Source organism: Phodopus roborovskii, unplaced genomic scaffold (assembly GCF_943737965.1).
Source record: "Phodopus roborovskii unplaced genomic scaffold, PHOROB, whole genome shotgun sequence".
NCBI classification, from domain to species: Eukaryota; Metazoa; Chordata; class Mammalia; order Rodentia; family Cricetidae; genus Phodopus; species Phodopus roborovskii.
In genome coordinates, this window is record NW_026126470.1 from 15520753 (window position 1) to 15541810 (window position 21058).

The following is a 21058-nucleotide window of genomic DNA, read 5'->3' on the forward strand; positions in this document are numbered from 1 at the left end:
ATATGTATGTATGTATGAATGTATGTATATGTATTATTTTCTGTAAGTGAAAGATACTTCCTGCTTCAGTACCAACTCCTGTGCAACCTTTGTTTATTTTGTTTTTCCCAGATACTTTGTCTTACCCAAACAAAGTTGTTTTATTTAAGCTAAGACTACATAAAAGCCCATTTTCTTATCACTGTTTATATTTCTCATTTGCATGTTTTCATGTGGTGATGTATATATTAATACATTTGTAAGGTCTTCTCACATTGATTTGGCATTTTTATGTCCCCTTTACTGGGATGTAGCTGGAGAACTTTAGGCAAGTAGGGAAACAATGTATCTCTTCCTTCATTTACCAGTCATGGAAACAAAGCCATTCCCAAACAAACCAAATGAGCAAACACACAAGCTAAAAGCCTTGTATTCAGTTGTTTTGTTTTTGTTGTTTTGTTGTTGGCTTAATCACAACCAGCATGTGTTGAGATGAAAAATAACTAAGTTTCAAAACTTTACATAGGATAGCATCTGTCCTGTAAGAGCTGTTGTTGTAGAAAAGCTAAGTTGCTTAGCTAACAGCAAATTATCCAATAGGGAAGCCTGCATGCTTTTCTTTGACTGGTACTAGGCTGGAAATGAACAAAGAAACATTATGAGTTGACAGTTGAACCAAGTCCTTATCTTTTGGTATAAGTGTCACAACAGTCAAGGATCAGCCTGCTGAATGTTGTCCCAGAGTCAGATGTCCTGGCAATTATCCATGTTTATACTGAGCCTCTTAACAAAATTGCTACAATTTTATCATCTTCAACAACAGGATGTGTTCTCGGTCACACACCCTTTGGAAGTAAGAAGTACAGTGAGTCACCAGCAGGCTCTCCTCCCATCTAAAGAATGTAGAAAATCTATTTCCAGATCCTTTAGGGTTTTGGTAGAATTCAGAAGGTGGTGCTTATGGGAACAAGGGACTCATGTTCCAGCTAAGGATAAATGAAGACTCACTTGCTCCTTCTAGAAGTTGCCAGATTTCCAGTTTCTTGAAACTGTTCCTTTAATTTCAAAGACAGGAAAAGTTTTATTTCCAAGCTTACGGTGCCATGACCCCAACAGAAATCTAACTAATAGGCATGCAAGCTTCCATGCTCCTCAGATAGTTCACATGTGGGTATGAATAACTGTGTAGTGAGGTGAGAAGTTTCTAGAGGCAGAGGGAAGAACATAGAGGCAAGTAAGAGCAGACTGAGATTGTAAGATGAAAAGCTGGGGATGTGACTGGATTTACAGAAATTGATGAGTGACTCAAAGCACTTATCCCATCATTTGGTGGCCCTGTTTGGGTAAATTGAGGGAGTTGTGGCCTTTCTGAAGGAAGTATGTCACTTGGGCTAGCTTTAAGAGCTTAAAGAATCTTGCCACTCTGATTAGTGTTCTCTGCTTGATGTTTACAGGGCAAGATGTGAGCCCTCAGCCTGCTTTCTCATGCCTGTCACTTCTCCCTATAGTGAGAGGCTCCTACATCTCTGTAACTGGTATGATCAAGTAAAACTGTCTTTCTCTGTGTTGCCTTTGTCATGGTATTGTACAACAGTAATAGAAAAATAACCAATACAGCATCTTAGAAAAGGACAGTAATACCTGCTTCACCCTGCTGATGGTTACAAATAAATTATATTTTCAAAAGGATTAATCTTTGTGTCTTTTGTAAAATAATTCCCACAGCTACTAAAAAATGAAAAAGATATTGATTTGAATATATGAAATTTTGAAATATGTAAGAATAAATTCAATTTCTTGTTCTATTGTTCCCTAGATAAATGACCTTGATACTTGAAAAATACTTAACTTGATAAATCTCCAGGTGATAATCTGTAGGCTAGAAACAACTACAATTATCACATATGTTGTGAGTATTAAATGGAAAATGACACTTTTTCACTACTTGGAAAGAAATCCAAAATATTGTCAATAATTATGTTCACATTGTACAACAAGTACATTATATCCAACCCCAGATCTAAATATACAAAGAGATTGATAATCACGGTAGATGATGATACCCGACAAGGATAAAGGCCATGTTGCTACTCAGCTGGACATGCAAGTGTAATTGTCAACTTAACTACCAGCTGAGGTCACATTTCAATTTGTACCAAATGCATCTAAATCATGTTTAAAGCATTGGCATCCTGCCACTGCAAGATATCATTTATCCATACTAAATTAGATGCACAGAATTCAGACCATCTGAATTACAATAGATTATTTGTTTATATATTATCCATTTTGCATTTATGATTAAGTACATTATTTCCTCCAACTGATTATTAATATCATATACGAATACACTCAGAGTGTTGGTTTTTTGTTTCATAACCCTTACAAAAAATTAGAGTAAAAATAAATGGCGATGGTTTCTATATCTTACATGTAATAACAATATCCCATTTCCAAAACCTACTTGAATGTTGTAAAAATGTCCTTTTTTAAATGCTGCTTTTCTTCTCTTAGGAATAACATACTAAAAACATTATAATTTACCTTTAAGGAAATTCAAAGTAGAAATTTGAAATTTAGAAGAAAAGTGTTCTTGAAGATTCTATCTCTCTTTTGTTCTTTCCCTTGCCACTCTCTCTACTATACTGGTAGATTTAGATGTTCAGTCAGATTAATTAGAAAGAATAAAAAAAAAACTGTTCCTGTGGTAATTCTTGGGAAATTAATTTGCATACCTGTCTATTCCAAATACAGTGAGTCCATGAATAGTTATCTCTCTCCTGGCATAATAGCAACATCTGTTCTTACACTGTCATGAGTAACATGTAAGATAATAGGAAAAAATGCAGCATAGTATTTGGTAAGCACAATGCTATATAAATTTATCATAAGTTGATTTCATCATATATAATCATTTATTCTGTTTAAAACATTTTAGCTGATTGGTTATAGGCAATGGAGGCAGGACAAGGTTGTCTTGTCCCCAGGCTCCTTCCTCCTTCCTCCTTCCTGCAAGCAAGTGAATACTGATTTCCTATTTCAGAACATTTTATTCTATATTCTAGAGAATTGCCATAAAAGTCTAATGCTCTATGAGCAGAGTTTCTGAACTATTTGTGATGTCAATAAATTTATCATGATTAAAACTCCCAACTCCTTTAATTCTACATGCCTTTATGAAGAAAACTGTGAACATCATTCCATTTGCCTTCTGTCCTTTATACCATCACACAGTATTTCCAAACCATGAGCCTTCTTATTGTAGCATGTACAGAATTTAATTTTTTACATTTCATGGGGATTATATAACACACCTGATAAACATTATTTGTATCTCTGCCAAGAATTTTTCTTTTCTGAAGACTTAATGAATAGTATTAGTCATAATTGTCTTTCAGACTATTATACTAAGCAGTGGTGGCACACGCCTTTAATCCCAGCACTAAGAAGGCAGAAGCAGGTGGATCTGTCAGTTCAAGGCCAACCTGGTCTACAGAACAAGTTCCAGGACAGCCACAGATATACAGATTAAACCCTGTTTCTCAAAACCAGCTAACCAACCAAACACACAAACAAAAAAAAAAAAAACTACTATAAAATATTTATTTATATGTGTTTGAATCCATTACTGTAAAATTGCTAATTTCTAAGTATAATTATTTAGTTTACCTTTTATCTTGTGCTTTAGCCTGATATAGTTCATTAGTAACATTATATTTAAAGACTCCTTAAAATTGTGTATAATCTATGATTCTTCCAAGATATTACATGTTATTTGCAATACACAAACACATAAAATATATATTACTTATAATATTAGCACATATAATAAAAGTATTTATAATAGTTAAGCTATTTATTTTTGAACTTCAATAATCATTATCCGTAACTTATTTATCTATGACTCGTGTTGGGGATTGAACATAGGTCTTTATACATGATAAACGCACATTCTACAACTAAGATAGGTTGCCACACCTTTCCTATTCTTTTGTGATACATCTGCAGAGTGAAACCAAACTTGGCATTCTTTAGATTACTGGATGAATTAAATGTTGATTTTGTTTTCAAAGTAATGTTGCAGTGCTATAGTAACAAAAGCAACGTGTTACTGTCACAGAAATAGACACATAGATCAACAGAATAGAATAGAGGTCCAATTATACATCCATGAGTCTGATCTTTTTTTTTTTTTACTAAGGTGTCAAAAACATACAGGAACTTCCCAAAATAATGCTTGGAAACCTGGATCAAAACACAGAAGAATGAAACTTGGTCACTATCTTTCACCTTGTATAAAATTCAACTCCAACTGGATCAAGGACCTTAGTCTAAGAATGTGAGCCTAAAATTCTCTTAAGGACAAACATGGATTACACTTCATCATGGGGGTATAGGTAATTCTTTTCTGAACAGAACCCCAGATAACAAGAAATTTAAAAGGTTCTGTACAAAACAGTAAATAATCATTCAAATGAAAGGGCAGCCCTATGAATGAGAAAATATCTTTGCTACCTATTCATCTGATAAAGGGTTAGTGTCTAGAAGACACAATTCATCCCAATAGTGAGAATAAGACTGACCCCACGATTGAGCCAAATTTGAAGCAAGTCTGGTCTTTTTATTGGGGTGCACCCAGGAATTGGCCTGTGACTGCTTTCTAAATCAGGTTAAAGAGAGCAGCGCCAAATCCTTCCCACCCCCAAATCTCACTTTTTTTTTTTTCCAAGGCAGGATTTCTGATGAATAAAGCTGCTTTGGCCTATGGCAGGACAGAATAAAGCTAGACAGGAAATCTAAGCAGGGATATAGGGAGAAAGAAGGTGGAGTCAAAGAGATACAATTGAGCCACCAAAGGAGAAAGATGTCTAAACATCATCAGTAATCTACAGGTCATGTGGCAATACACAGACTACTAGAAACTGTTTAACATCTATTAACTACCCAATAATAAGCCTGAGCCATCATCCAAGTATTATAATGAATATTACCCCTCCAAATGATTATTTTACAAGCAACTGCAGGGCCAGGTAGGATGCACAAAAGCTTCCAGCTACAAACCTCCAAAGAAATTATTAGTGGAATGGTCAAAATTAGCAGAGTTCATTCTAGAAGTCAACACATAAGAGTGACTCAATAAGAAATGGCCCTCTGAAATGTTAATAAGGAATTTAATAAAATAATTAATGGATTTTTTTATTACTTTTACTAAAAATCAGATTGTCTGGGACACTTGGGGAAGTCCCTCAGCAGTCCAGGAGGAGAAGTAGTTCTAAGACATCAACAACGATGCTACAAGTGATGAAGAAAAAAATTAGAGACAACGAGTGTAAGCGGGTCCTGTGTTTCACTTGTGTTTCACAAATGGAGGAAAGGAGTGGAGGCTGAAGAACTATTTGTTTGTCTTAAAAAATGAATATAATATGAACTTGATTCAATAGTGACAGGATAGAACCAATAGATATCAATGTTATCACAAGTTCAAGACAATTTATCCTGCAGGGGAGAATGGAAGCATGTGTGAAGGAATCAGCTCCACACAGGACAGAAGTAAATTAACTGGAGGAGAGGTGAGGGTGGGCATAAAACAATTGTGTATGTGGTAGGTGAAGACAGAAGCTGAGAGTTGCTTTTTTTGTAAGGCATGATTAATAGGGCACATTCACTAAAGGGAAGGTAGGAGGTTCTCGGAGGGGACACTTGAAAGCAGAGGGAGGGATGGAGATACTGTTAGGGCTTGAGTGTGAATCGTTCCTCCTCATGTTCCTTTGTTTGAATACTTGCTTCCCAGCTGGCAATGCTGTTTTACATGGCTGAAGAGCCTTTAGAAAATGGGTCCTGGCTGGAGAAAATGCATCACTAGAGATGAGCTGTTGAAAGTTCTAGCCACTTCTGACTGCAGCCATGATGGACTGGAAGGAATGTCCATTAAACTGAACCAACATAGTTCAGTGTTCTCTTGAGATAACCAGCACACTTCTATCAGAGGGCAGTGCTCACTAATGAGGACAAGGACAGGATTTCTTTTCACCTGGGATTCAAAGTTCTTTAGTAATGTATCTTTTTCTGCTTCCAAAGCTGTCCTCAACAGTCTTACAATAAATATGTCTGAGGAAGGTTAAATAAAACAAAGTTAAATTCAGAGTTGGAGTTTTGTACATTTACAAACTAGCCATCAAAGGGAAAAGAATTTAGATTGAGGCATGAAAATGCTTGTATTGTACTATCATATGGAAACTCATTAGGAAGGATATCAAGAAGTTTTGACAAATGTGTAAAGTGTTCTGTGTATTCAGAGGATGTGATTGTTACAGAATGCCAATCTTTAGAACAAAAAGGATGCTACCTGTGTCTGTTTCAAACCACCTTTTTCTTTATTCTTAAGACGTTCATATTGCATACAGTGAAATATGATCAGACCTTAGAAAAATCAAATAGAAAAAAACGTCACATAGTCTATAGATACTAGGTGTGTTCTGCAGAGGGAAGTAGGAATTTAACATTTAAAACTGAATAGCTCTCAAGAGAGTGAATGGATGAATAAAAATGAAGAATTGACCAATAAGAGTTGTTAAATATTGCATGGTCAAAAACGAAGGGCAAAGAAATATTCTTCCTGACAAGCTCTAATAACAGAATGACCGAGTCGTTTGGATGATTTAAGTATGGCCTTGCTGGGAAACAGAGATAGGAAAGATATCCTCCCAGTGCCCTTCCCAGTCCAGACATGCTTTACAAATCTATTTATTCTCTGCAGATCAGCTGTCAATGGGGAAACCAAGAACTCCTATTGATCTAAAGGGAGATCACATCTGGAAGAGATGAAGCCATTCTACACAAATCTTTCAGGTACTTCGTTCGTATTAAAATCTGAGTCTTTAATACTCACTTCATCACCCTTTATTATGAAGGGTAAGATTGGTATTTGTATACAGTTTCCTTGTTCTATGGTTAATTCCACTTAGTTACTAAAGCTATTGGTCTCTTGATACAACTAAAATTCCAATAATCGTTCTCTCAGTGCCATTACAAACCCTCTAAATAACATCCCACAAAGACAGATATGAAGTAAAATATAGCAAATATGTAAGTCACAGCATCACTGCAGAAATGTATAGAGACTATTGGAGGAGGGGCACATGAAAAAACAGAATTAACTATGTCAATGAGCAAATGTAGATGCTCTCATGAAGTCAGGGTTGGAAAGAACATCATTTTAGGAGTGACAAACAATATTAGGTACAGCCATAGCAATCTGAGCTGCTTTCTTACCGATGACAATATTCATTTTCTTCAGAAGGGTAACATTCTTGTACTTTATAATCTAATAGAAGCCTGTGCCATAAACTTTTAAATTAACCTGGTTTACAAGGTATAAATATAGGCTAAATAGGACAGTCTAATTAACATAGTGTCAAATGAGTTCATGTGAACCATTTTAAAGTAATGTGTCTAAGCTTTTAATACTAACATATTGATTTTAGATAATTTAAAGCATTAGATAATTGCAGATACCCATGTCTATGCTAACAATAATTGCTGAGTAATATGATTTAAAATGCTTATAAAATCTGACTAAGCTCTGGTGCCAGCTATTAAGGCCACCTTGAACAATACATACTTCGTTTTTATTTCCATAGCACATGGAAGGCCTTCAAATTTATTAGTTTCCAAATGGTCACATCAGTATTTATTTTAAAGAGGACTTGTGCGATCAAGCACCTCTCTACATGGGACACCAGAAACAAGAAAATTTAAGATATTATTGCTCACAGTATCTCTGCCAATCATTGCTTTACTAACGTTAGATTTTGTTTTATTATTTAAAAAAAATCAATGAAATAAGAAAGTGTTACCATGGAGCTATAGGGAATTTTGACTAAACCATCAAAGTAAATAAAGAGCAGAGTTGAAAGCTAGTAGAAATGTAGGTTTTACAGTAAATAATATGTTTTAACAGATAATGGAACCTGGAAGCCATAGCTAAGATTCCAGGTTTCAAACACATAACATTTGTATTTGAAGTTGGGCAATTCAATTCCTTTTTACAACTCTTTTGCAATAATACAGAGATAAAGCTATGAGGTGCTGGGAAAAGTAGCTTTATACTTTCTGGAACAACACTGTGTGACTTTAGACAAGTGATTATCCTTAGTGGTATATAGACACACACACACACACACACGCACACGCACACATGCACACACATACACACATACATACACACACTCACACACACACACACACACACACACACACACGCTCACACACACTCTCTGTCTCTCTGTCTTTCTCCCTCTCAAATACTTATACACACACACAAACATCCCCATATTATTTTAAAGAAAAATGATGATACATTTAAAACTTTATCACAGAACCTGACATAAAAGAACATTATCTTTTCTTTTTATAGAAAAATCACTTTATGAAATAACTTTTTCACCCCCCCACTGGGATAATGTAACTGACAGTTTAAGAGTTGAGAATAGAATTAGGAACAAAAGAATATCAAATAAAAATGATGTATAGCTTTACACAGAAAAGTGACATGTAGAAATAGTCATTTAATGCTATTTTGTATGTGGGGAGGGAGACTTTGAGTAAAGATATTGATTATCTAATAAAAGAGATAAAGGTTTTCCAAAAGCAAGCAGAAAAAAGTAAAAATAATTCTAAGATGCTTTATAACAGTTTCTGTGTATTCTACATTTTTCAAAGTGAGAAATGGCAAAGGCATCATGGAGTTTGGGTCATTATGTCCATTTTTTTTTCCTGTGCTCTTCAAGACCTGTACTCAAATGGCTTTGCTTATGCTCTTGTAGGTTTTTCCCTTAAATCATCATCTCTAAGCAGGTTTGTTGTTTCCAAAACTCTTTTTACCACTTTAGTTAGAGACCCACAGAACATTTGCCATTCTGTTTTACTGCTCTTTGTTTCCCTGCCAACTTCCCTGAAAGGGCATCTTACACCTGCATCCTTCAGTTCCTCCCTTCCGACTCCATGCTTGGCTTTTACAGCACGGGCTCTTCCATATCCACTTGCCTGGAAATGCTCTTCAAAGGTCACCAACTGCTTCTATGAGATTGCAAAATTTGGTGGCCCTTTGCTGATTACATTTCAGCACTGGGTTTTTTTTTTTCCTTTTATCTGTGTTTTGTGTTTATAGCAAACAGTAAGTCAGGGGCTGCATGAATCTTAGGCAGAAAGCTTGAGCTGTACAAATGAATTGATAATGTGGAAAGCATCCTATGAGTCTACAGACCAGAGATGTTACAATCAACATGAACTAATGTATGCAAAGATGTCAGAAGGTCATACAGTTTGGAAAAAAGAAGTATTAATAATACATAAATATTAAATCAAAATAAAATAGGCTTAGTTAGCCTTGTAATTATTATTTATTTCCTGGAAATTCTGCAGCAAAATTTCTTAAATACAGTATATGAAAATAATATATATATATATATATATTTGTGTGTGTGTATACACATATATACATACATAAATTCTTTCAAAACTGTAGGAAATAGAAATCTGAACTACAGGTGTTGACAGGTCCTTTGATTCATTTGCTATAAACATACATTATAGGTAAAATGGTGAGTCTAAACTAACAATGGATGACTAAAAATGTCAAGTGAAACAGAATCAGCAAAGGGCCACAAACTGTTCTCCCTGAAAGGAATGTGAGAATACTCTACCTTGTCTCTCTTATCTTAAGCTGGCATTTGCTGGCAGTCTTTGGTGTTCTTTGGCTTGTAAACAGATGATTACAATGTCTGCCTTTTCAATGTGTGTCTTTACTTGGCCATTACATTTCATCTGTTTGTGTTTTGTGTCTTTCCTGAGCCAATCATGTTGAAATTGGTCCATTATATATTTACTTCTTGATTCCTCCAAATTTCCTATTTCCAAATAAGCTTCTAGTCAAAAGCAATCCTGACTTCTAGTCATGTTTTGAGGGAAGATAACTTAAAATGTCACAAGTCTTCTGATGATATGAACTATAAAAATCATGGACCAAATATCACAATTACACACAGACATTTTAGGAACAAGAAGGATGCATAATTCATTACTGACAATGAAAACAGATGAAAGAAACTCTCCAGAAAAAAAAATCAGTGTGCAATGGGAATGTTAGTATTAATAGTATGAACAGGAGCAGTTACAGTTGTAAGGATTAAAAATTATACAAGATGAAGATTTCACAGTTAAATAAAGAATTGAGTTTCACTAAGATACAACAGGCTTATCGGTGAATCTATTGATAGAGTTTTGTCATAGAAGTGGTCTTGTAAGATACATGTTCTAGTGATAAGATTTTTGTTGCTTTACAGAAAGAATGGGTGTGGGAAATCTTGTCTCCAAATAAGAGTGAAAGATGATATTTACTGAGAGACAGAAGCATAAAGAAGCATAAAGGAGACGTAATAGGACATAACAAACAAACATAAGTGAGAATTGCAAACTTCATGATAGACATGCTTGTGAAATGCAGATGATGATGTCAAATCAATCATGTGTAGGCTACACTTAGATGTTACCAAATCATAGCAAGGACATAATGTGAAAACTCTACCACAAAGATAATGTTTATTCCTGCTGGAATTAAAAGTCTTTTTTTTAAAAAAATCACTTCTTTATTATTAACATTATAATTAAATCATTCCCCCCTTCCCTTTCCTCCATTCAAGCCCTGTTATATACCCCTTATTATTTTTTTTAAGTTCATGGCCTTTATTCATTAATTAAATATAAATTAAATATATATAGTATATATATGTATATAATATACACAATATATACATAATTAATATATAATATATACATATACAAACAGATGCACACACAACCACATGCACACACACACACATATATATACATATATATATATATATATATATATATACACATATATGTATTCGTTTAAATGCTGCTATAAAACAATCTCCTAAAGAGGAGAATAAAAAATTCAGCGCAAATTTGAAGAAAATAGGCAAAGATTAACAGTTAATAAATATTTCAAAACCAATAAGTTCTTTTTTATTTATTTTTATAATTTTACAAATTGATCCCAGTTCCCTCTCCTTCCCTCCCTCTCTCCCAACCTCCCATGCCCCCTAACCACCCTCCCCTCCCATCCCCCCACCAACACCACATGTAGGGTGACGCCTTGGTGACATAGATGAAGTTATTAGAGTCAACTGTTTGTGCCATGAGAATCACTCTTAGGAACTATGTTCTTCCTAATCAACTGTAAACCAAAGCGGATAGCATTAACCAATGAGTAGGAAAATAACACAGAAACCGAAGAACTGAAACTCACATTGGGAAGCAAGGGAAAACGATGCTGCAATACTTAAAAACAGGTGAGAGGGCAAAGGATGGGTTTACCTCCTTGGATGAGTCACCTAGTGAGTCTCTGCTGGTATGAATCCTTTGGAATACTGGAAGAAGCAAAAGATGCTATAAAGAACAAAAGGACAGGGCTGATAAACCATAATCAAGATAATAACTGATGATACCCAATGGGCAATGTTTCTGGGAGGAAGGACTATGCTTTCATGGCAAATGGTAAAAGGAAGATTTGATGGCTTCATTAAAAGGTGAGTTGCGGTTTAGTTTTGGGAAAAGACATATGGCCGGCTTCACTTTAACAAGACAATGGAAGTCAATACAACCAAGGGAATAGGGAAGAGAACAAACATACACAATATTGGAGAATTAGCAGTAAATTCTTGTACGACACTGCATAATCTTTATATTATCTTCTGTTACTTATTTTTTGTCACTTAAATATAATATGCCTTATGCTATAACCCAATATCTTTGGTTATTTTATGGAGATAAGGATGAAGTTAAATGTTTTCCTGTCATCACTTTTATGAAAAAAGTAACTAATTTCCATAGCCTATGTTGACTACCTCTCAAGTATCTCTGTTTAATATATTGCCGCAGTTTATTCACACAGTGTTCAAGGTACAACTTTCTCATAAAATCACTTTCCCTTTGAAACTTAACAACCTATTAGTGGCTCAATTAAATGGTTTCTGCTGGAAGGTGGCTCACATGCCTTTTAGTCCCTGCACTCAGGTGGCAGTGGCAGTTGGATCTCTGTGAGTTGCAGGACAGCCAGGACTACACAGAGTAACCCTTTCTCAAGAAACTAAAATGAAAAAGAGCCTTCTTTATTATACTTTCCCCAGAAATTTCTGTGCTGGTTAGCAGTTGTAGTTCCTCATTTAGAAAGAAGCCGTGAGACAAGGACCTAGACTCACATAGCTCTTCTCTATCCCGGGGTACTGATGAAGCACTGAACTAATTTTCTTTCTCTTGTCTGATTGCAGCAATTCCTATTTTCTCCATTTCTCTCACTCCATTAAATCACCATAAATGGAGCCAATGCATAATTATTAAACATATGGAAATATATTCCATTCTACAAGTAATCAGAGAAGTTCAGGTTCAAATAGGGTTAGGAGACTGAATCTTTTTAGGCAGAAACTTTTTTTCCTCTCTCTCTCTCTCTCTCTCTCTCTCTCTCTCTCTCTCTCTCTCTCTCTCTCTGAGACAGGGTCTCTACATGTAGCCCTTGCTGCCTTTGCCCTTACTATGTAGCACAGTTTGGTGATGAACTCACAAATAACCAGCAGCCTCTGCCTCCTGAATATTAGTAATAAAGTTGAGCATTATCACCACCCAAGGCAATAAAACAGGAACTTATAAACCAGGCTATCTGAGAGGGTACCTCCATTGTAAAATTTTCTACTTATGAAAATGTTTAATGTTTATATTTGTGTTTACTTATCTAAGCCTAGAAAAAAATTGAAGAGTTGGGGAATGTTGCTAGAAACCCTGTCTTCTATTATGACATTTTATATTGAAACATGAATAAGTTCTTTCATTCTTCCAACATGGCTGCAGCCTGTTGCAACCTATATAAAATTTGCTCCTATATAAAATATGGATCATGTTTTTGTTGTTGTTTTTTTTATTTTAAAGTGTTTTATGAACTTAAATTATGTTAAGTAATACAAAGAAATCATAAAACATCTCTAACAAATGTGACATTATATTGTGATGTTTGATAGATGTATTTGTCTATCATATTTAAACAGAATTCAACATGTCTGTATCTTTAAACATTTATCAGTTACCTTCTGGTGAAAATATTAAAAATCTTTTAGCTTTCTGAAATAACCACCATATAATTTTTACCCATGATAACCCTACAATAAATGCAAAGACATACTGGGACTTCTATTTCCTTTTGGATCCTTAGTTACTTTTTAAATTTCCTGTATATTAATGTGATCATCCAAAGTACTACATGCTACCTTTAACATCATCAGTGTCAAGTCAACAGTTTAAAGAAAACTGTTACATGAGACATTATTTCTTAGATACATTGTGGTTCCTTAGCATTTGCAGCTAACAAAAGCAAAATGCAAAGGTTTCTTGATGGATATAGCAATTAAAATTCTGAAGAGCTCAACTGAGCTGTCTAGTTACACATATACTAGTGAGTTAAGCAAAAGATTGTTATTTTAAACTGTGAAATTGTCATACAACAATAGTGTAGAGTTCAGGACTACAATCTATTTGAATATGTATGAGCAGTGGAAGTATAAGTCTATAGTTTTGAATATTACTTTTGGCTTATTATATAACAAATTAACCTAGAATTAACATAAAAGAGTGCAGTAAGATTAGAATAATAAAATTTATTTGTCATTATAATCAAATTATATCAATGTTAATAAAAGAACTGAAGATAAGAAATCCTGATTTTTGTATGTATAATCATATATACACCATCTATAAGCTATAGAAATTTAAGTGAACTTAACTTTCAAGCACACAAATATTTTCCTTATACAGCTGCTATGAATATGGTAAAATAAATCAGAATATTTGGAAGATAATCAATCTGAAAGGTTTAACTTTCCCCTACCATTTAGTAGTTTAGTAAGGGAACAGGATGTTTATTAGTCTTTTTTTTTTAAGTTTCTGAATATGATAGGTTTTTATGAAATCAATGTTGGATGAATAAATGAATGACTCACAAATAGAAAAAGACAAGGAAGTCAATTTTTTTATTGATGCACAGTTGTAATCCACTGCCATTGTAGAATTGAACTTGATATATGGTCTGGCTCAAAAAGAAATATTTAGGGAAATATGAGATATTAAAATAAAAAACCCAACAAAATATTTAAAATGTAACAATGGATTAGTAAAGTATAATTCCTTCTTCTTGAGCTTTGGCTTATCTAGAGAATTAGTTAATCTATAAACATAGCAAAAGTGATATTCAAGAGTGATATTTTAGTGCTATCAGGAAATGCCTCTGTGAATTCACTCATGACATTTCTCCTAGAGAACTGAAGTACCTTGTAAGAAGTCCAAACACTCTGAGTTTGGTATAACAGAGGTGACAGTATGTGTGTGTGTGTGTGTGTGTGTGTGTGTGTGTGTGTGTGTGTGTGTGTTGGGTAGAGGGGTAGAATGTGATGGATGGTCCCAACTGAGCCAGTCTTCAGCTATCAATGCAAAATCACCAGACATATGAGTGACAGCTTTTAGATCATCTTAAACAGCCTGCTCATCAGTGAATTTCACCAAGTAAAAAGATTACCATTCCTTGGAAGAGAAAAATTGCCTAACAAAGCTCTGTCCAGATACATGACCCAAAATAGTTATGGCAATAAAATCCTTACTTCTCTGCTACCCTTCCCAGGTAATTGGCTGTGCAGTAACAGAAACCATGGACAGGTGAGAAATGTTTCCAATGATAATAACTGACCCCAAGTGTCTGTTGCTGCAAATTTAAAGCAATTTTGTGCAACAAACTAAAGATCTAAGATGATTTTTGAAGTTATAAACTATTTCAAAAAATAATTATATGTAATCTATGGAAAGTCATTAACCTTAAATCCCTAATTGATTATTCCTAATGTTGGATTAGCTATCATTCAAAAGTCATTAGCTGAGGCTAGGAGATGTCTCAGAGGGTAAAAACGACCCTACCCTTTTCTTTTTTTCTTTCTTCTTCTTTTTTATTTTTCTTCTCTCTCTCTCTCTCTCTCTCTCTCTCTCTCTCTCTCTCTCTCTCTCTCTCTCTCTCTCTCTCCCTCTCCCTCTCCCTCTCCCTTTCCCTCTCCCTCTCTCTCTCTCTCTCTTGGTTATCATCAGATGTCTTTTATTGAATTATTGAAATATTTGCTCTTGTTGTTTACCTAGCTGGGGATTCCACTACACCCCTGTTGATGTCATCAATGACGTCTCACAAGGGTAGCAGCCCAGGATCTCTTTAATACTTCCAGAAAGTTCTGTGGCTCAAGACCAGTGTCACATCTGCTGGGCAATGCTGACAATGTCATCGAAAGTGATATTTCTACTGTGTTTAATGTTCTGCTTCTTTCTGTCTCTTGGTTGCTCCTTTAGGAATTTAATGATCAGAGCAGGAGAAGAGGCAGAGGGCACCACCTCAGTCTGGGCCTGTTTGTTCTGGATGGCCAGTTTAACTGTAATCTGCAAAGCTTCCCAGTCATCAGTCGCCTTGGCAATGTCATCACCAACATTTTTCTGGTGATAGATCCAGGGGATCGATCTTGGGGTTCAAGGCAGATGTGGCGCCAACAAGTACACGACTTTGATCTGGTTGGGGTCGAACTTGGGCGGCATGGTTGAGGTGGCTGGCGTCTGACTTCCGAAGAAAGTTGTACTGTAGCCTACTAAGAGCTGAAAGCCCAAAACCTGGGAACACGTTTTCTGGCAAGCAAGCACTTCTTCCTGGGTTCCCATCCTCACCAATGCAAAAGCCAGGCGTGGATGCATGAGCATTGGTGCTGAAGAGGAAGAGTCACATGCAACTGGAAGCTCACTGGCCAGTTTAGCCAAAGGTGAGCTTCAAGTTCAGTGTGTGTCAGCCAGTCTTAAAATGTAATTTATAGAACAATAAAAAAGGGCACTTCATGGGGGAGCCCTTTTCCTATAGGCACACATACAGGAAACACAGGTGCACACCCTCATACAAACACACACACACACACACACACACACACACACACACACACACACACTCACACACACACACACACACAGAGAGAGAGAGAGAGAGAGAGAGAGAGAGAGAGAGAGAGAATTTCAGTGACTCGTGGAATGATAAGCACAGTTTAGAAGGGAAATCACAATGTATCTCACCATAGCCCATATGGAACCGTCAGCTCATAGATACTTGAACCTATAGGGATTTAGAAGGCTTACAGGAGGGACACACGGGTTAATCGATATTTTATCAGTACTTGGAAGTTGTAATCGCTAAATTGGGTAACAATGCCTAATCCTGAATTGAGCCAATTCCCTTGTTGACTCAGCTCATCACTCCTCCTGACTCAGGAGTCTGTCACTGAATATAATAACTCAAATAGTTTTAATCTAATAGCTTTCCTTCTCATAGTAGAGAAGTTAATACAGAGAAAAATACATTTCAGGTTTCCAGGTCATAAATTAAAGGATATATGTGTTCAGGAGGGCTGCCGCAAAGCATAAGGAACAGACCATAAACAACTAAATAAACAAACAATTTGAAAAACAAATTGTCCAGCAAAGGCAAACATATTTCCTGTGGAGAATACGCAGAAATTATGATTGCTTGCTTTCTCATTGGACATACATTAATTCAGAATCTAGGCAGCAACAACTCAATTATCCAACCATCTAATGCGCTCAACCCTGCTTCATTATAAACTAGGCATGCCGTAGTGTCCTTGTCCTCATGTACCGAGCTAAAAAGAAAATCACTTCTATCCTTTCTTCCTTGTTACTGCCTCTTGTTATAAATAAAAAGATACATACAAATACAGAGAATTAAACATGTCAGTGACACAAATACATGGGTGGTGAGTGGTGATATTGTGTGAACAAGCTACATAATGAAAAAGATGTGGCATGTTGAGATGTTTTATGGAGTTGAATATTCTCTCTCTACAGATGATACCACCTTTTATTCTATATCATTTTCTTTTAGGACATAAAGGTCAAACGTTTTATGATTGGTGTCAGATATTTTTAATTCCATGTCAAAATGGCACAGAAGTTAAAAGCTAGCTAGAGAATGAGGAAATAACTATTAAAGAAAGAAGCAAAGTTTTTAACCTTTTCTAAATAGTGCACTGGCACCTTGGTGATTTTTCAAAAGAAAAGTTCAGTGTTTTACTTGAAGCTCAGGAAATATCATAGTTGTAATTAACACACACAAAAGAGCACAAATTCAAAAATATACAAGAGTTATAACATTTCTGGGTTGTATATATTACAAGTAAAAAAGGAAATTTGGTAAGGAGTTACAGATATCCAAATTCTCATCATACCAAGGCATGTTTTACAAATGATGGCCAGGATTTCTGAGAAGACTTATTTGAATTTTCATTATGTGTTCTTATATAAATGTATGCATATAGAAATATGTTCAAGTGATGTTAAATAATTATAGTTGAAGTCAATTTTAAAACTATCAATCCAATGTTATTCTCTTGTCTCAGTTTCTCATGTAAATGGGATCACAGGCTTACCCTTCTAAGCCTATCTAAATATTGAATTGGGATAAGGTGATATCTTGAAAAGATATTGTATCTGATTATGTGTAGTATTTTCAGAGCAATCCAAAGAAACTGATATTAACCTGAGTTATAGAGAAAGCCAATTTGTTTATCATAAGGGATGCAAGAAAGATACATCCTAGTCATAAATGTGCAGGGTATGAGCAAGTCTGAATAAGATTGACTTGTGCCAGAAGCCAAAGAAATCTAGTGAGCTTTACATGAGATAATAATGACATTGGCAAATGAAAACAAACTTTTCTTGGTAGAAATTTAATAGATGCTTCAATACCTTGCATATTAGCAAGTTATTTTTATCGTACTCCCTGTAAGGTGGAGAATGAAAGGTTGTTAACAGTGAAATTATGTGATCTCACTCATCTTTAAAAATATTTTACTTCATGGAGTGAGAGAAGGGTTCAAACCAAATCAGTTACCTTTTAGGAAAGTATGGCACAGATAGTGCTATATTTACATCTTTATAGATATTCAGTTACCCAAAGACTCCTGTGTTGAAGGCTTGATCCCCAGCTTTTGGCATTATAAGAACATTTGGAACCTTCAGTAGGTAGGGACTAGTTGAAAGATGTAGGCTAGTGGAGATGTGCCCTTGAAAGGTATAATGGAACCACAGACATTTCCCCCATCTCTTTCTTTTTGCTTGCTGGCCATACAGAAGCTGGAAACATCCTTTGCTAATATATTCATAATATTTTGTCTTCCTTCAGGTTTATGAAATGGAGATAGCTGTTTATGGACTGAAAACTCTAAAATTGTCAGCCAAAACAAACCTTCCTTTAGGGTAAATGATTATAAGTATTTTGGTTCTGTCATGGTAAGATGATTACCTAACATGGAAAATAAGTGAGCCTGATCTGAAATTATAGTGTCAAAATGAATATGAAACAAAAGTAGATTCAGACATTGTAGAGAGTGTTCCCTTGGCTGGGCTGCTGTTGCATTTAGAAGGAATGTTAAGGTAAAAATATGCTCCAGTGATAATTCTAGAGTTTCTACTTGATACACTTCTAGTAATTTAAAAGTCATAACTGCAATAAATGAAGAATTAACTTTGGATATTTTCTATGTGAAACTATTTTGTTTGGTGGCATCATCTTAGGTAGTTGGTTCTAATTATATCATAGATACCTTTTGCTAATAAAGTTAGAATAACAAAACCAAATTCAGCTCAACAAGGTTTATTGGTAATTTCCCTTGTAATAGGTCATTTTTTTCAAATGTCATTGCCAAGAGGAGGAGATAGATATTATTGCTTATTGGAAGAAAAATAGCACTGGGGTTGACTTTTTTGAAATGTCCAAAGAACATTAGTAATGATGAAATAATTCACTAAGCAAGTATATTTGGTATGAATATTGAAGGATAGATATTCATTATGGACAAAGTGTCAGGAAGGGAAAGAATAATCTGAACAGTTGATTATGGAAAGACAGGAGCAACCGTACGGATGAGTAAACAATGTCTAAACACTTTACCCTGTCAACAACTAAGCCAGGTCCCATTTCCACATAATTGGTCCCTATTCTTGTGGACTTTATAATTTACTTAAACAGAGACATGTGTGCATTATTAGTATAAGAGATGAGCTGTCACCTTTCACATATGATTTTTCAAGAAAGTATTTATGAGCATAAACACAAGGCAAACTAAACCAATCTTGTGTTTGTACTCTATATAACTCCAAGAAAGGGAAGTTTTAGTGTAAAAACTGAAGGGTAGATTATGTTTTCCTCTGAAAAAAAAAAACCAAGAAATTAATTCCATTATGTATTGTTGGTTTCAACTGACCAGTTGATGGGAATAAGAAAAAGTGACTATGGAAAGTCAAGTCTACAGAAGTGAGAAGTGACCCCAAAAGATGTTTTTTTCCATGTAGGAAAGGCAAGGGATGACAGAAGAAGGTGTTTACAATAGGGAGATATTTAGTGGCTCCAGTTCAGTGAGAAGGATGGAAATGACATACATGGTTATGAAGCCTTTTGACTAGAGCAACCCTATAAATGATGATGTCTTCCATGAGGACACAGAGAACTAAGAAAAAGTGAGTTTGTAACTGCATACAGGAAAGATGGTTCATGACTGGGAAAACATTTCCAACTGTAATGCTTTTGGAGACACCAGGTAAACTGAGATAGGCTAAAAATCCCTTGAAGCTGACCCACACTGTTATTCAAAACCACATTGCCATTCTTCATTTCAGAGTGGTATAGCTGCTCGAAATTCCCTCTGGAAATAGATTGTTTCAAATATATTTAATGCAAATGACAGTTTTGTCTTTCAAACTATATTTTGGTTTTCTGGGTATTTTTGCAGTGTAATTTAAAAAATAAAAAGCCTACAAAGAGCAAATGTACCAGGAGACCTGGCCCACTGAAACAACTAAGCAGGGCTCACGTGGCCTCACAGAGACTGAGCAGCAAGCATCAGGCTTACATGGGACCACACCACGTTGTCTGTGTATATGTTATGGCTGTTAGCTTGGTGTTTTTGAGGGACTCCTAATAGTGGTAGTGAGTGCACCTCTGGCTTTTTCTGCTCTTGGGTCATTTTCCCCTTTGCTACGTTGCCTTGTTCAGCCTCAATATAAGGGTGTTTTGCCTCAATTTATGTATTATGTATTGTCCTATTTAGCTGTGATCTCTTGAAAGCCCGCTTGAGGCAAGAATCTATAATTTTGATAATTAAAAAATAATTTAAAAATAAATAAATTTTAAAATTTAATTCAACTAATTAGGAGGCTAAGCCTAATCATCTCCTATAGTATTTGTGGTTGTTTGAATGTAATCAGTGCCAATAAGCTCATAGGGAGTGCCATTATTAGGAAATATGGCCTTGTTGGAGAAAGTGTGTCACTGTGGGGGTGGGCCCTGAGATCTCCTATGCTCAAGATAAGCCCATTATCTCAGATCACTTCCTATTCCTTTCCGTTCAAGATGTAGGACACTTGGCTCCTTCTCCAGCAACGTATCTTCCTTCACACCACCATGTTGCATCATGATGATAATGTACTTAACCTCCAAAAATGTATAAGCCACACCAATTAAATGTTTTTCCTTTATAAGAGTTGCTGTGCTCATGGTATATCTTCACAACAGTAGAGGCCCTTACCATGACAATGTTCATTCTAAAGAATAGATTAGAACAGTTGATATAATGAATGTTGCTGAATAAAATGTTTTCTGAGGCTCTTACATTAAAGAACAATGACAAACAAGATATGCAGTAAGCTCTAATGATATAAATACCCATGTAACATTGCTTAACCTACATAATTTAAAGGCCCTATTTCCCTAATATTTCCCCATCCCTTTCCAAGAGAATATTATAAAAGTATTTCTGTTAAATCCTAATTTGTAATTCACTAGCTTATAGCAATGCTATTTGATTCTCATCTAAATTTGCTGCAGGGTAAAAAAAAATATGAGTTTTATGTGTAAGTTCCATAACTG

General features: G+C 35.3%; 1 pseudogene; it reads right to left on the bottom strand.

Moving 5' to 3' along the window:
* Positions 1 to 15240: 15240 nt before the first annotated feature.
* Positions 15241 to 15681, bottom strand: LOC127227323 (60S ribosomal protein L12-like; annotated as a pseudogene).
* Positions 15682 to 21058: the final 5377 nt, after the last annotated feature.